At 44.1% G+C, this 17,018-nt stretch overlaps 1 pseudogene; it reads right to left on the bottom strand.

Moving 5' to 3' along the window:
- Positions 1-7,650: 7,650 nt before the first annotated feature.
- On the bottom strand, positions 7,651-9,607 carry LOC147895870 (uncharacterized; annotated as a pseudogene).
- Between the last annotated feature and the right edge of the window lie 7,411 nt (positions 9,608-17,018).

Raw genomic sequence — 17,018 nt, 5'->3', positions numbered from 1 at the left:
TTCATTGACAAACCCTTCTGGTTGTACCATATAAATCTCCTCATGAAGATCGCCATGAGGAAATACAGTTTTGACATCCATCTGACACAAGTCCATGTCCTCATGTGCAACCAATGCCAAAACAGTCCTCAATGTTGTCATTTTCACCACAGGAGAAAAGATTTCATCAAAGTCAATGCCCTTCTGTTGCTTGAACCCCTTGGCAACCAATCTTGCCTTGTATTTGTTCTCAGCATTAGCAGTGACTTTGATCTTGTACACCCATTTGCATGGTAAGGCATTCTTACCAGTTGGTAGTTTTTGAAGATCTTCTCAGAAAAGGATATTCCACTAATATTATTGAAAGAAAGGCTTGCATGGCACACTTCCACTTGCAAGCTGATCTAATTGTCGGCTACGAGAAAGAGGTGGAACATAAGACGATTGGAGATGATGACATGGAAGATCTTGATGGCTCCCAAGATAAAGACGAAGGTGATGCACAGATGATTGCATGCAATGACATGGATGATCTTCCTGGCTCACAAGATTATGCAAAGAAATCATGGACATATATCCTGGTATGACCCTTTACTTTTCTTTTACAAGCATTACATTTACCTATAACCTATCAATCTCACAAGCTTTTGTATTTTTTACAGACGGCAAAGGGGAAGGAAGAAGAAATGAGTTCATGTGGATCTAAGGTCAGGAAGGCCACAATATTTCCTTCAAGTTTAATCAATATGATGATTGCTAGAAAAACTAAAAGTGAAATATTTATGACAATAAAAGGATCACCGAAAGACTTTCCTAACATAAAGAGTCAACTACATCGATTATATGGGAACTCAGAGCATAGGATGATGGTGCGGCTCACACTGAAGAATTCTGAAGATCTTTCTAAGCTACAAGAAATAGGAAGCACCAAATCCCATGTTTTATTTTTGATAAGAGAATCCATCTCTGAATGCATGGCCTTCTCCCACTTTCTCTTATCATGCCTTCTCATTGCTTCTTGATAGCATGAAGGCTCACCACAATCTGTCAACATGACAAAATCAGCCACATAGTTCTGTCTTGGAACAAACCTATCAGAAGGTCTGGAAACTCTGGTGGATTTCCTCACCCAATCATCTTGATTGATTGGTTGTTCAGCCTGCGAATCAGCAATATTTTGTGGCTGTACCACCTCCTCTAGCTATCCTACATCACCAAGATGTGGCTCTATCTGTGGCATATCAAAGGCAATTTGATTGGGCTGATTCTCAGCCTCTATTCCCTCTGCATTAGATGGAAATCATGTGGGCTCTGCCCGCGCAGGTTTCAGCTCTTGGCTTGCCCAATCCACAAGGAAGAAGCCTGCAACAATCACCACTTACATCCAACATTAGAGACAAACACTAGTTTCTAGAAAGATAGTAGAAACAACATGAAATAGTGCTGTAAATGAGATAAACTTGACAATACAGGCTCCCTTCGTGACTTGACCCTTTTGTAGATGAAGTCCTTGATGCCTCTGAAGCTACCTTGGGTGAGGGGAGTGTGGAAATGGGGCTGGAATGAGAACAGCTTAGAAAAACAGCCTGTAGGCTAGAGAGAGAATGCTTTTATGGAGTGAGCTGTAGAGAGAGAGTGCCAATGTTGATCCCAAGGGAGGAGATGTAAGAGAGGAGCTGTTGCTGTTCCAGAGGTGCACAGAAAGGCAGATTTCTGCAAGGGAAATGGGCTGGAACAGTAGAGAGAAATTCTGCAGAAGAGAGAGAAAGACTGCAGCAGGAGAGAGAAAGGGGCTGTGGCTGCTCCAGCCTAGGTGAAGGAGAGAGGATGCTGCTGCTGTTCCAGAAGAGCTGAGAGGGGGCAGATTTCTGGAGAGGAGAGGCTGGAACTGTAGAGAGAGAATGTGCTGTTGTAGAGAGAGAAAGTGCTGCTGAGGTGAGAGAATGGCCTGGGGAGAAGCTCGCTGCACCCAAGGAGCTGGAGAGATTCTGCTGCATCATCCAAAAGGAGGGAGAAGAAAAGTGACGAAATTTTCATGTGAGGAATGAAGGGGAGAGGCCTTCTTTTATAGGCTCAGCCCCCCCCCTAGACCTAGAGTGGAAGGTGGACACTTGTCCCAGATTTTTGGTGGGCTGCAGTCCCAAAGAGGACAACCCACCACTTGCCCTAAATCTACCAGATTTGGGGCCAAACACTTGGCCTGCATGCCCTGCCACTTGCCATGCATGCTGCCACATGTGTGGGACAGGTGGACTGACCTGCCAGCTCAGATTCCATGTGGCAATCTGCCACGTGTCAGCTGCCACGTCACTCCCAAAAACCCTAAAATTTCAAAGTTGTCAGAATTTAATTCTGATCGCACCCACAGGTTCCTAACAGCTTAGACTATCTATTGACGTACTCTAAGGTCATAACTGAGCCATACTGAGCTCATTTGTTTGTCGTCTTATCTTGTATCTCCATTACTCTTGGCATGCTGCCAGGCCCACACCCAAAGCTCAGGGAACATTCTCTTGAATGGTTCCTAGGTCGGTATGCACTCTGTGCATTTGATTGGTCCCATGTTTGGGTACTCAGGTGGGGTGTGGTTTCTAGATGTCCCTCTCAAAGAGAGGCCATCACTCTTGTGGGTCACTAATGCCCATAACCCCAAGCAAGGGGGTCCACCCTCAAATGCTAGACCTAGTCCCCATTGTCCGTAACTGAACAAAAGGAAAACATTTCATTTCTTAATAAGCATACTATTGAAAAACAAAAAGAAATAGTACCAAGCAAGTGGATACATGTTGAAGCAGGATGACAATTAGGGACATTTGCGACAACACCTTGCTGCACATTATTGGGCATATTTTGCTGTCTATTCACATTGATTTCTTCTATTTTTTGATTTTTGTGTGGGCTGCCTGTGCATGCTTTCCTCATGAAAAATCACATCATTGCTCTGCGTATAATCTTCCTTCCAACGGGATCCCACAATCTATACCCCATTTCACCAATGTCACCATATCCAATAAAGATACATCTAATTAACTTTAGTTGGAGTTTGTTGCGCTGGTCTTTTCGTACGTGCACATATGCATCACAACCAAACACTCTCAAGTGTTTATATGAGGGTGGCTTGCCATACCACTGTTCCTCAGGTACTTTTCCATCCAACTGCTTATTCAGTGACCCGTTGATGATATGAGCAGCTGTTTGAACAACCTCTGCCAAAAAACTATGGGGTAAAGTAGCATGAGACAGCATACTATGGACTCTATCTTGAATAGTCCGATTTATTCGCTTTGCAACTCCATTTTGTGAAGGATTATGAGGGCTTGTGAATTCCCTTTTTATCCCTTTCTTGTCACAAAATTCCTGAAATCTTTTGGAGACATATTCTCCTCCATTATCAGAGCGTAAGCATTTCAACTTCTTGCCTATCTGATTTTCAACCAACGCGACAAACTTTTGAAATGGATCAAAAACTTCATCCTTCCTCTTGATGAAATAGACCCACACTTTCCTTGTGGAATCATCTATAAATGTAACAAAGTAATCATGACCACCCATAGACAACTGAGGCATTTGACATACATCACTATGTACCAAATCTAAGGGTGTCAATCTTTGTTGCAATGTCACTTTATGTAATGACTGTGAATGCTTACCAAAAATGCAATGCCCACAATGTTTAAATTCTGAAAATTTCAGAGACAGTAAATAACCCAATTGAGATAGTGCTTGCATTCCTTTAACACTCATGTGTCCTAACCGGCCATGCCACAATGAAACCTTTGGCACCTCAATTACGACAACCACATGATTCTTTACATCAGAAACATGCAAAGTATACAAAGTATCACACTTGTACCCCTTTGCAATGACTCTGGCTCCCTTGGTTATCTTCCACCTACTATTACCAAACACAATGTAGTAGCACTATAACTCCAAAACTCAGTGAAATATGCCTGCAAAACTGAGTGTAACTCACTCAAAATTCTGTCCCAACATGTGACAAAGGTAGAGGCATCCAAAACTCAGAGAAACTGTCTCAAAATGACAGTAAAAACAGTCATAAATCTGCAGCAAACAATATTATTATTTTTCTCAACACAAAGGCATAACCTCTGGCATCACCCTTGAGGAATATTCTTGAAATATTTTGATTTTTCAAAAATTTCCTTTTCCAATGTGTCCCAATTTGAAACTTTCTTGCCCCAATGTGCAAGAGAAATTCCTACAACAATACCTCACATCCACTTTGGGCAAGATAACACGCTATCCCTGTTTTTGAATAGCGATATCTTTTCAGCAAAAGACCGGATGCCAAAGCTATAAACAGCAAAGTTGTAGTTTGTAGAAAGATCTACAACTTGTCAGTTGACCTCAAGAGCCAAATCCTTGTGGATTCTCATATATTATCACTTGAAAACAGCTTCCTGCACATTGGTCACAAATAGATAGTAGACTCCAACTTTTTGTGGTTTTGCAGAGGTTGTAACTCCTGCAGCGTATACTGGATTGACTTGCTTCCAAAAGCAAAGTTGTAGTTTGTTCTACGAACTACAACTTTCCAGTTCGGCACAAAATGCAATTCCGCACCAGGAAAGAGATATTCAGTCCTGAAAATGACTGTTTTGTCATAAAAACAGCAACAGTAGCTTCCTTGTATGCTTGCTGCCCTTTACAGCACTCATCTGCTCTGGCAAAACAGCCCCAAACGATGCCAATCTGACAGGATCTCAGTACATCACCGTACCACCATATGTATCCAACATAGGCAAATAACCATGCATCAAACAAACTGTCAATGCATCTCAACCAGGCATGTACCACTGTCAAAGCATGTGTGAACTTTCAAGCATCTGATCAAGGGCCTCCATGCGTGAAGAAGGCTCCAAGAGGCATTAGGCACAAGGAACGTGCTTCTCTGTGTGAGCCATGGCTTGGAAGTAAACACTTAATGATTTAATCATTAAGGTTACTAATAACCTTATCTCAAACAACTGGCAACGTCTACAGCAATGGCGGTGAAACAGGGGACATCCAATGGTGGTGTGAGGCGGTGTTGGACTGCCACAAATGCCAGCTGCTTAGTCACCCCACTCGACTATTGCTGGTTATCTGCCATGTGCCCAATGGCAAACGGGTGCTGCCACAAACCCGTATGCTGTTTGCATCCCCAAGAGCACAATGCTCAAGCGCCTGCTCTGCTGCTCAATGGTATGCTGTTGCCATGCCTTTGCTGTCGGGGCTATCGCCCACCAAGAGCTTGCTACAAGCTTGATTGACCTGCTCAATGCTTGCAGCCTGACTGTCGACGCCTTACCTACTGATCCCTTTGCTCCACACTGGCTCAACAAATCCACTCACTGTGGATAACATTGGCCAATGGAAACCAAAAAATGCTTCCCAATGATGGCCGAGACTTGAACCTTGAGCTATACCATTATCAACCATGGAGAAGTCCTTGCTCCCACACGCCGCACTCTGCCAAGCACATCCTTGAGCTCTAAGCTCCTCTACTCCTCCGAACCCGGATCTACTGCTGCAGCAGCTATGGCAGCCCCAAGCACCAGCTCAATCCGATGCACTCGTCTCCGTGCACACCGCGTGCACACTCAACGTACACACCACAGACTCGGGCCGTGGTGCTCTGATACCAGTTGATGGGAGCAAGGAGCAGAAGCAAGAAGAAAGAAAGAATAAGGGTGGAGAGAGAGCTAAAAGAGAGCACAAGTTTTGTGGGAAGCAAAAGTCTCTAATGACTTCCCTTATTGCCTTTTTTATATAAAGAAGAGGATAAGGTGATGATGTGGCACAGTGACATGGCGGTACCACTTATACAAGGGATAGCACATTGTGCCTTTATCCCCAACAGGTTGTTTGCAAGGACATCACTCACAATAAAAACACAAGAATAAAGGTTGCGTTGAAACCCCTATCATGGTGGCACCTTGGTAAAATATGTCAAGTATTAGAGGGCTAAGAGGCCCTTGGCACACGCATGTGACATGTGGAAAGTGGGTATAGAAATCCCATATATAATAGCGAATCATGAGGGTCCTTCCATATAAAGAAGACTTGAGACTCTCCCCACTATCCTAGCCGGGGCTCTTTTTGGGAAGTGGGGAGATGTGCGTGGCTAGGAGGTGGGGGTGTGGGACCCCCGTACTCGGTGCTTCCCTTGTGCATGTGGCAGCCATGCAGAGGATGCCTACAGCTCCATGGCAGTGATGTCACGCTCCTACTCAACTTGCTCTCCACGTTCAACTTCTCCCCCTACGAGAGAAGTTGTTTGATCACAACTGTGAGAGGCAACCAATGGGACCATTTTTGTAGAAGCCAATATATTATTGATTAATTAAGATCTTGCTCTATTAAAAAACAACAACATCCAAATGTCGAGACTGTAGTCTTCTCTCGTACCTTTGGGTATGGGACTGTCCAAGTGTATCAGATTGCTCTTGCCTCCCAACCATGATTTCTACCCCATCATGCTATCAGCCGCTTTCTTGCCCCCTCTAGTAGATGCACACGCCCCCATCGTGCTCGCTTCACTTTCCTGTAGTGTAGATGTCCACTTTGTCAATACATGAAATTTTTTGGGAGATGCAACATGTTGGGGAGAATGTGTATGTACCATCATTAAACGCTTTTGTGGTTCTGTGGGCCTCCGTAGTGTATTGTTAGTCATGAAAATTTGTTTCTCCTCATGTGGGTGCTCCCCTTTGGGGTAGTCCAAGAATAATGGAATTTCTTGTAGACTTACTCTGGCCACTTTTGCTCCAACTGGAAGTGTACATTGACATGTCCAGATCATGTATCATGGACCACTCCTCACACACACTCGGCAACTCACTCAAAGCCCCCTTTGCCACTTGTGTGGACATGAAACTATTGCATTCAAAAGTACAAGTGTACTAGGTTAGAATCTCCACTGTGAAACACAAACAATTCATCTCTCTAAAAGTGTGAGCCATCAAAGCATACCGATACACGTCTCCAGCATGCGAGTTTGGCAGTCCTCTGGCCTATCGAGGCAGTATTGGCCTTGAATTTTTTGTGCAGGTGCATGAAGAGGCGCTCCCTATGTTTGCACTTGGTTTCCTGCATGTGTATGTAGACCTTATTCTCGTCGCGTTCGATCGAGTAGAATGAGCTCCAACAATGCAATAATTCAAGTCCTGTTTCATGTAGCTGGGACCACAGTGTCTTCTGCTTCAGCCAACCCCTGAAACCCGCATTCCCATCTGCAAAAAAGTGACAAACACATGTGCAAAAGCAAAAGAGTTCATCAAGGGAGCAACGATCACATTGTTTAGAAGCAAAGGAGACTATACATCTTGGGATGTTAGGGTGTTGAAGCCTACGCTCAAGAATGCCCATCATGACATGTATCCCCTTGTCGTTGCTTGCCAGAGCTTTCACAGACTGCACTTTGTCATCCTCGTTCATCCTCGACGATGCGAGGCTATACAGCCTCTCCTCATTGATCGCACCCGGGGGCTTTAACCCCCACTCTAGAGTGGTAATAGCCATGCGTTCAGAAAGCACTTACAATAAGCAAACATTTCGTACAATCGCATTTCATCGAATCTTTCCATGCCAGGCATTATCCCCCCACTTCACTTACTTGTACCATCTTGGCCCTAGGGCAGGGTCGCATAGCTTCATGAGTCGATGTGTTCACTTCACAAGCTTGACATTAACATTGTAGTATGCTTCACTCCACTTTCTCTGAAAGTCAGAGTATGAGAACTTGTTGCACTTTTGTATGATCAGGCAAACAACCCTATCATTCGTGTCCTCCACAAGCATTTGAAGCCATGTGATCAAACATAATACGAAAAAAGAGAAAAGGCAATGCAAAAGTGTCCCCTTCTCGCTCCTTAGCTTCCACATCACCTGCGCGATGATTGGAAGAGGAGACTTGTACCAATGCGAGACTGTAGATGCCTTCTTCTTGTGGGTGTCCAACCACTCTTTTTGCTTGGGTGACAATCTTCGGTAGATTGACACCTTAGGTGCATCGCCTCACACTTTGGCCTCGCAAATAATGTCTGCATAAGTGGTGGTGATCACTCCTTTCTATGCTAGCCTGATGCCGAAAGTAACATATGAAATGCTCCTTTAGCAAGGGTGAGCCAACACGACGAGTGCTTCTAAAGAAATAGTGTTGATCATTAATCATCAAACTCACCTATTTGTCCTTGATAACATAGACAATAACTCTCCTTCATCTTCTTTCAAGGGCACTTCTACAAAATGGCATTGGACACGAATATGTCGTCTCTTGTCAAGAGAAAAATCTGCCAGGAAACAGTCAAGACAAAATGCATTAATTGCTCAAAAATGCAACATTAGAAATGCTCCTTTAGCAAGGGTGAGCCAACACGATGAGTGCTTCTAAAGAAATAGTGTGTTGATCAATTAATCATCCAACTCACCTATTTGTCCTTGATAATGTAGACAATAACTCTCCTTCGTCTTTCGAGGGCACTTCTACAAAATGGCATTGGACACAAATATGTCGTCTCTCGTGATGAGAAAAATCTGCCAGGCAACAGTCGACAGAATGCATGAGTTGCTCAAAAATGCAACATATGAAATGCTCCTTTAGCAAGGGCGAGCCAACACGACAAGTGCTTCTAAAGAAATAGTGTGTTGATCATTAATCATCAAACTCACCTATTTATCCTTGATAACGTAGACAATAACTCTCCTTCGTCTTTCGAGGGCACTTCTACAAAATGGCATTGGACATGAATATGTCGACTCTCGTCAATAAAAATCTGCCCAGCAATAGTCAAGACAGATTGCATGAGTTGCTCAAAAATGTAACGTGGCTACTAATTTAGAGTCACCCAAATCAGTAGACTATTATACTTACAGGTTATGATCTTGGTCATCCACCCCGTGTGGCGATGGTTCCCATTCCAAATGTACAGCATGGAATTTGACAAGAACACCCACTCTGTGTTCTTGATGTCCTCCTTGAATTCTTTGTGCTTCCTGAGCCAGTGTAGATTCCACTCCTTTTTCACATCCTCGTCCACATCTCACTTTGGCATCTTCGGTGTAGCCGTGGACATGATGAAGACACCCATTCCCGACATGTACCCATGCGAGAAGAATGTTTGCACCATCTCTTGGGTGCGGGATGTGATCTCACAAATGGTGGGCATTAGCAACATTTGACACAAGAGTATCGAGGGCAGAGCAGTACAATCGTTCGCAATCACTAGTTTGAAGTTATAGAAGTTCAAAAGACCTAACCACTCACCGTGAATGGCTCCAGCACCAACTGCTGGTACTCAATGCAGTCCAACACGATTGTCTTGTTGCATGAGGCTGTCAATGCCGTCTCCCCAAGTAGACCCTCCTCATTGTCCTCCTCTGACTCCTCTATTGCCCGCCACTTTGCAGCGCGCCAGCCTTTACATCTATCGTGTCGCCCTCGGGATGAGGATGCGCGCACACTTTCGCTATGCTCACTGGAGGAACTATCCTTGCTTTTCTGCTCCTCCTCCCCTTCCTCTTCGATTGTACTCTCTGGCAGTATTATTGTTCTCTTGCCTTTGGCCTCTGCAAAGGACGCCAAGGCTCCGAGAATTTCCATGGACATACTTTCCTCCATTCCCATGCCAAGAAGATCCTGGACATCCGAGGGGTCAATATCAATTGTCCTTCTTCCTCTCCCACTTCTCGTGGAAGTAGCACCCTTGGGAGCACGCCCTCTCCCTCTCGCAGAACCAGCACCCCTACTCAGAGGCAAGTCTTTATCTCCGGGCTGGGCTATGTTGTCAATTAACTATTCACATAAATTGGTCCAATGGGGTGAGGAAAATCCTACGAGAAACACATTAAGCAAATGAAAAGGATGAACGACATAATAGAACAACTCACCACTTTGTGAACGGGCTACATGAGTATCGCATTCTCTTTGACATCTACTTCGTTCCCCTCCTTGTTCAGTCCTTTTAGGGGGGCTTTCTCATACATGCAAGAAATCACATGTCAGGCACGAATGCCTTTTGACTCGAGTGTTTATTGTACTCGCACTTGAGCAACAAGATTGTGTTCATCGTCATACAAGAGGACAATGTCATCTTGCTTGAATGAGCATGACTCCATTCTTGCAAGGATGCAGACTCAGGGTATGGTCAACAGTTCGAAAGCACAAGATTCTAAGGCTGGCATTCATAACCAAAAAAACCATCATTACATGAGAAAGAGAGAGGGGTGGTAGCAAAAATGACAAGAGAGAGAGAGGGGGGGGATGAGATAGAGAGAGAAAGGCGAGGAAGAGGGGGAGATGGACAAAAACTTTTGTCCGACTGGGTGCCCAAAGGAGGGACCCGGCCCTCTTCCAAGTGCCCAATTTGACAAAAAATTTATGCAAAAGTTCCTATTTAGAAAAAGAATTACACATGTTTAAACTAAAAAATGTCGAGAAAAGAGAGAGAGAGAGAGAAAAGCTAAATTTTATGTGCTTTAAAAAAAAAACTAATGAGAGAGGAAGAGAGAGAGACAGAGTGAGAGACTTACTTGGAGTCCTTTGCAATAACCCCCCCTCCTTGCCTAAATAAACCTCTCTCTCTCTCTCTCTCTCTCTCTCTCTCTCTCTCTCTCTCTCTCTCTCTCCCCCCCCCCTTGAGGCATCTAGGTTTGTTCCCACCACCTTAAAATTGCTCTTCTTTTTCTTCTTCTTCTTCTTCTCTCTTTCTCTCTCTCTCTCCTTGAGCATCTAGCTTTGTTCCCACCACATTAAAATTGCTCTTCTTCTTCTTTTTCTTCTTCTTCTTCTTCTTCTCCCTCCCTCCCTCCCTCCCTCCCTCCCTCTCTCTCTCTCTCTCTCTCTCTCTCTCTCTCTCTCTCTCTCTCTCCCCCCCCTCTCTCTCTCTATCCCTCTAGAAATGGCTGACGGTACAAACACATGGTTGAGCGACATGAACGAAGTAAGAATCTATTTGAAGTCCATCTCGTCAGAGCCAATGATATGATATGCGACTAGAAAGACTACTATTCTCAGTGACGATGACCCCGACATAGGCAAGAACATTCGGATCATGGCCATGACACATGTCAATGGCTGCATACGAACAACGGAGGTGGAAGGCTCACATGGAAGTGGATTGGGGCTGGTATATGTGCTCAACATGGAGTTGTCACATGACTATATGTTGGAGAGAGAGAAGGCCTCGGTTGCACAAGCTCCAACCACAATAGATCTCACGAGGAGCCCAATTAATCCGAGGCCGACACCAAGCGACTTTGGACCATCATTCTGAGTTGGAGAGAAGGCAGCGGAGGTTGCGCAAGATACACCCACCATAGATCTCAATGGAAGCCCATGCAGCTCAAGACCAACTTCGAACCATCATTCCGAGGCCGAGGCATAGCAGTGATCGAGGATGATAATGGTCGCAACAACGGAGGTGCCACTGGCAATGGTCAACATGGTGTCGTTTGCTTCATCAACTATTGGAGAACTCCACTAGCGTGGAAAAGGTGCTGGAGGTTCCTACAATGTACAATGGGAATGTCGCGTTTGAATTGCCACTTACGTCGCATAGTACGTGTTTGATGGATGGCATGGAGCAAAAGTACGACCACCATTGGTGGACGAAACCATTGTCCACAACAATGACATTTTCAGACACATTTTGTTGAAGCAGGTGTGTGGGGGAGCTAGAGTGTCCAAACAAGCATTGCTCTGGTAGGTCAATCAACGGATTGCCGAACCATGCTACATGGATAGGTCCATTGTTGAGCCATACAGAAGCCGTACATTTTTTGGCTTAACGTAGTCTCTTTGGTCACACGTTATAATTTGTGTGTCATCGTATGTAGGGAAAATGAACATCATCATTCCTTCTGTTGGAATGTGGGTCTCCAAGTAAGCAGCTACAACAGGCAACTTTACAGCAAAGGCGGAGCGGACGTTGATGGCAACACTAAGTTCTGTCTGCTACTGGCCTAGGGACCTTGGCATGCTTCTATTGCAAAAGGTCTCCCATTCTACTGAAACAATGCAATTGTTTGGCGTACTATGTGATGTCAGGTCCTAAAATGATGAGGCTCTTTATCCACGTGGGCATGGACATGCACGATGTGCAAAGAGGCACTTGCAGAGCCCATGTGAAGGAGCTCAGGTGCACAGTGGAAGACATGGTGAAGGACTTCAATGCAATAGGTCCACAGCACCTCCAAATGACAGTCAGCCAAGAAACTAGTAACGAGTGATCGCATGCATGACCAAGGCGTCTCTTTCACAGGCACTGAGTTGTCAACAATGCTTGAGGAGCTAGAGCCTCTCATCCAGAAGAATAGGTAATGCATCGAGGGAAAAAAGGTGGCGGATAAAAGTGTGTTTTATATCCCATCTCACAAGCATTGTGATAGGTGCTAAAATGCATTTTCTCCCATAAGTTCAAGCATATGCTGCGAGGTGCTCGTGCTGAAAGTGAGCAAGGCATGGAGTCCAGACTCCTAAAACTGAAGCAAAGATGCGCTTACCATTTTTTTCATGGGAGGGAGCCTGTTCCCCGGCCAAGCTGTTGATGATGAAAGTAGGTGCTTCATCTTCAAGATGTCAACAACAGGGCCTGTTTTAGGGGTTGATCTAGTGCACCACATGCAACGCACTAGATGTGGAGATCTGCGCAATAGTTGGATCTATTTTGACCATGTGCGACATGTATGTGGAAGGGCAACCATGGCTGCACACGTATATGATCCAAGGTAAGGAAACAATGGTTTTGTTCCTAGCACCTTCGGCAAACAAAAGAAGGATGGTTATGCCTCACTTACTTATATGTATGATGTAGTGTCCAAGAGCTGATGACGGTGGCCATATGTGAGATGAAGGCAGAAGACACTGAGGCTCAAGTCCTATTTTGGTTGAAGCTAAATGACATCATGGTGAATTGTGGGCAGCCCCCTACAAATTTCAAAGGCTTCATGGCAGATGAGGCTGGTGGAAACTAGAGGTTCCTACAAACTCTGTGACCGAGGTAACATGGGAGGCAGTCGACTATACTAACTAGAGGCCCATGGCGTGGATATACAGTGCCACCTCGGAGTCGCGGAGAGCTTGGTAGCTAGTAGCGTTGTGATAGTACAACTTAAAGTCTTTCGTGCCACAACGGTATTGAGAGTGGACCACCACTCCTTCAAGAGTTTGCAGCCAATCTGCACCAAGGGGCAAGAAACAAGTGATTTGCACCCTCTGCTCCGTGAAATTTGCAATCGTGTATGCATCCACAATATGACACTTTTTTGTGGGGTGGGAGTGTTGAGCGGACTGCTCAGAGGCTTGGGATTTGGTAGTAACTCAAACGGGTCCATTTGAGAGGGGAGGGAAACTGAGATGCTGTGGGATCTAGATGGTGTGGTAGAAGGCAGGAAGAAAGAGGAGGCTTTGCGAGACTAGGGATCTTGCACTTTAATTCAAAGATAAACTCGTCACTTGAGAAGAGGTCGTCTGCCCCCATGAGATGTGTGGAGTTCTTCAAACAAAAGTCGGGGAGTAGGGAAGTAGCTTGGAACGTAGGTGATATTGTTGAAAATTTGCAAAAAAATCGACAGCAATTCGGTACAACTACTAGTAGCAAACTAAGAAGGAGAGTTAGCTCCTTATATACAAAATTGGTAATGCAATAGGTTGGTGTTAGCCTTATCGCAGCGGGTCAGTGTTATATCGTAGTGGGTCAGTGTTATATCCCAATAGATTCAGTGTCACTGCATTGGACTTATAGCTGCATCATAGCATTAGCAAGGTCGCTGAGTCATCCAATTGTGGCTGCATTGTCCTTATTGTAGCGATCAGCGTTATATCCCAGTGGGTTTAAAGTCGCTATGTTGCCCATAAAGTTGCGACTTGGGTGTCCCTGTGTTAGCCTTAATGCAGTGAGTTGATTTTTTTGGCCTTTTTAGGGTTTTAATTATAATTTTGACCTTCCTAGATTTCACCTATGGACTTGTGAGTGCATGGGGAAGGCTTCTTGACACTGTGATTAAATTTCATGTGGCTGGAACAACCTTCCTGACATTGAGTGTGGCGAGAATGACTTAGGGATCCTAAAACTTGAACTATGCATAATCCTAAACCCTAGTCACCTAAGTTGACTCATGAGATGTTGATCCACCTATTATGGGCTTGTTGTGCTCGAGTTGGCCTAGGACCAACGAGAGGGTACTATTTTCACCTAGGACCCGACAACTCCGTTGTGGCTACATCATGTTTTCACCTATCCCTTAGACTTCTTATTTTCACCTAGACCCTATAATTTGATAAATGAAAACAGAGTTGGTCCCTTCAGAGTAGAAGCAGCAGTAGGTTCTTGTGGGACTACTCCCTTTTTAAGAGTAGGTTCATGTGGTACTACCAAGCTTGATGTTGTAGTGGAATCCATAGTGGAGGCAAAGCGTAAGGGTTTGCCTTGGGGAGAACCCATCGGGGCCGCCGGTTGGTTTAACTTCTGACTTGCCTCGCGATGCAACAGGCTCTTGTGTCGCTGCTCCCTTTTTAGGAGTAGGTTCTTATAGGATGCCGCAACCTTTGATGATGCTTTTACTTATTATATAAGGATTCGAGGACATAGTGATGTCATCTATAACCTTGTTGGGGTGATCCTTTCCTTTGATGGGCAAGCAATAGGTTCTTGTGGATCTATCGCTACCATGTCATTTGATGAGGCTAGAGATTGCATTGTGCCTTTGGGGTGGTTGATGGAAGGCAGAATATCCATGTAGCAAGTCCCAGGTATCCAATTAAAAGCATTATCTTCATAGTAGCACTAAGCTTTTAGTAACTGCTTAGGGATCCACCTTGGGTGACTTCTTTGTCTTTTCTTTGGGGTTTCCTTTGTCTTGGAGCTTGAATCAAATTTCGGCGAGCAAAGTAAGGGCGGAAGAAAAGCTATACATTAAGGCTCTCCCTAGATTTCGAATAGCATTGGCTTGGAGAGTACCCTTGGGATTTATAAACGCTTTCAGCTTGGCCGCTCGCTCTGGGGTAGTATGGAGTGTATTTTCTATGGACAATGAGGAACTCTCATGAGGATGTGAATTGTTTCATTTACCAAGTGAGTCCCTCAGTCGCTCACAATTTCTAGTGGGGAGGCTGAAGCGTGATATGGCATTCTCATAAAGGAATTTGGCCGTCACTTGAGCGCCAAACCTTCTTGGTTGCCTTGGCCTCTTCCCAATTGGTGAAGTAGTTGGACGCCATGATCATGTATCAGGCTTGTGTCTCTTCCGTTGCTGGATTGATAGGTCCTATTAAATCAATGTCCCATTTTTCAAAGGGTTGGTCTGTAAGAACTCCGTAAGAGGCATATAGTCTTTCTTCTGGCGTATAGAAGTTCTTTGGTAGGGGTCACAGCGCTTGGAAAATTTGGCTCTGTCTACAAAGATAGTGGACCACCATATTCCGACTTGTAGCACCTTACGAGCCATGAGCTCTCCAGCGAAGTGTCCCCCTACAATGCCCAAGTGAGCTCCTTTCAATACATTAACAAATTCATTTTCATGAACGCAGTGGTGCATTATTGCATCCTTACTCATTCGGTATAATTAGCTAGCTATTGATTAATAAGGTGTTGCATCCTTGATAAGTTTTCAGACCCTATCTTTGTTGAAGGTCTTGTTTGTGAAAACCAAGGATTACCAAAAAGTGAGCGACAAAAACCGAGCGAGCCGAAAAAAGAGAGCGATACAAAATAATAAAAGATTTATAAATCCCCTATTCAAGTGGCCAAAGAATATAATTTATTCAAATTCCATATGCTAGAAGGTTAAATACGCATATAACTTTAAAGCCACTAACACTAATTTCACATCCCCCATAAGAGAGTTGGTATGTTTCATTGTTAATTCAGCATTAGTATTAAAGACAAACCCTACTGCAAACATTTTCTCAATGCTAGAAGGTTAAATATGCATATAACTTTAAAGCCACTAACACTAATTTCACATCCCTAATTATCACATTGCAAGAATTAGAAGATGAGATAAACAAACTAGCCCTATAATGCAAGTTTAAAGTGAAAGATAAAATGACAATTTGCATATCAAACGTGAAGATAACCCCAGAAGTCCTCATTCAAGAAGTCAACACTTGAAAGAGAAAAGAACAATCTTTGAAAATATGATAAGGAGTTTCCATGTAGGCTGCCAACTTTTATAAATGGGAATATGGTGTGCGTCATGTTGTTAATGCAAGAGGACTAGGAGTCCATGAAACTTAGAGAGTTCATATTTGTAACACCAAAAGGATATGTGATTGGGAGTTAACGCCAAGAGGGGTATGACAGATTTGTGTCAGGCATCCATGAAAAATGACAAGCTGACTCAGATTTGTCTGCGCAAGCTAATGCATACCGAATTGCTATGCTGCAAATCCCCAATACACATGGTAATGGACAGGTTTTAGGTTGTAATGAATGGTTGTGGATGCAAAAGCACTGTAAGATATTTGTGATGCGAAAAGGACATTGTGCCAAGGGCATGACGGATTGGAGTTAGCCATCCATAACATGGCAAGCACACTCGAATTGGAAGGTTAATGCATATCAAACTGCTATGTTGTACGTGCGCAAGTATGCATGACAGCAGGGTCATTGGGGCTAACACACATAATTAGGTACATATGGCTGGGGGAAACCTTAATCTTGCACATCTGTTTTGAAAACCGTCTGCACTATCGAGAAACTCAGAAGCTCTAGCGCAGGTAGTTTACAAAACAGATGTGCAAGATTAAGGTTTTCTTGAGCCATATATACCTTATTATCTATATTAGCCCCAATGACCCTTCTGTCATGCATACTTGGGCACATACAACGTATCAGTTTTCCATATGCATTACACCTTACACATTTGTTAAATATAATTCACCATCTATGATAGATTTCCTTCAATCCAAGGATACTGTTACGTTGCAATAGCACCCATCTGTTATCATGGTGGCACGAAGTAGTGTGCATGTCCATCAAAGGGATGTCAAAAATTATGCCACTCTGCACAAATAACCAGAGACTACATAAAGAGGC

The sequence above is a fragment of the Dipteris shenzhenensis genome, chromosome 12, assembly GCF_047967505.1.
Source record: "Dipteris shenzhenensis isolate YYH24624 ecotype China chromosome 12, Dip_SZ_1.0, whole genome shotgun sequence".
In the NCBI taxonomy this organism is placed as follows: domain Eukaryota; kingdom Viridiplantae; phylum Streptophyta; class Polypodiopsida; order Gleicheniales; family Dipteridaceae; genus Dipteris; species Dipteris shenzhenensis.
Note: the sequence above shows the minus strand (reverse complement) of the source record. Positions and strands in the feature narration are given on the sequence as shown.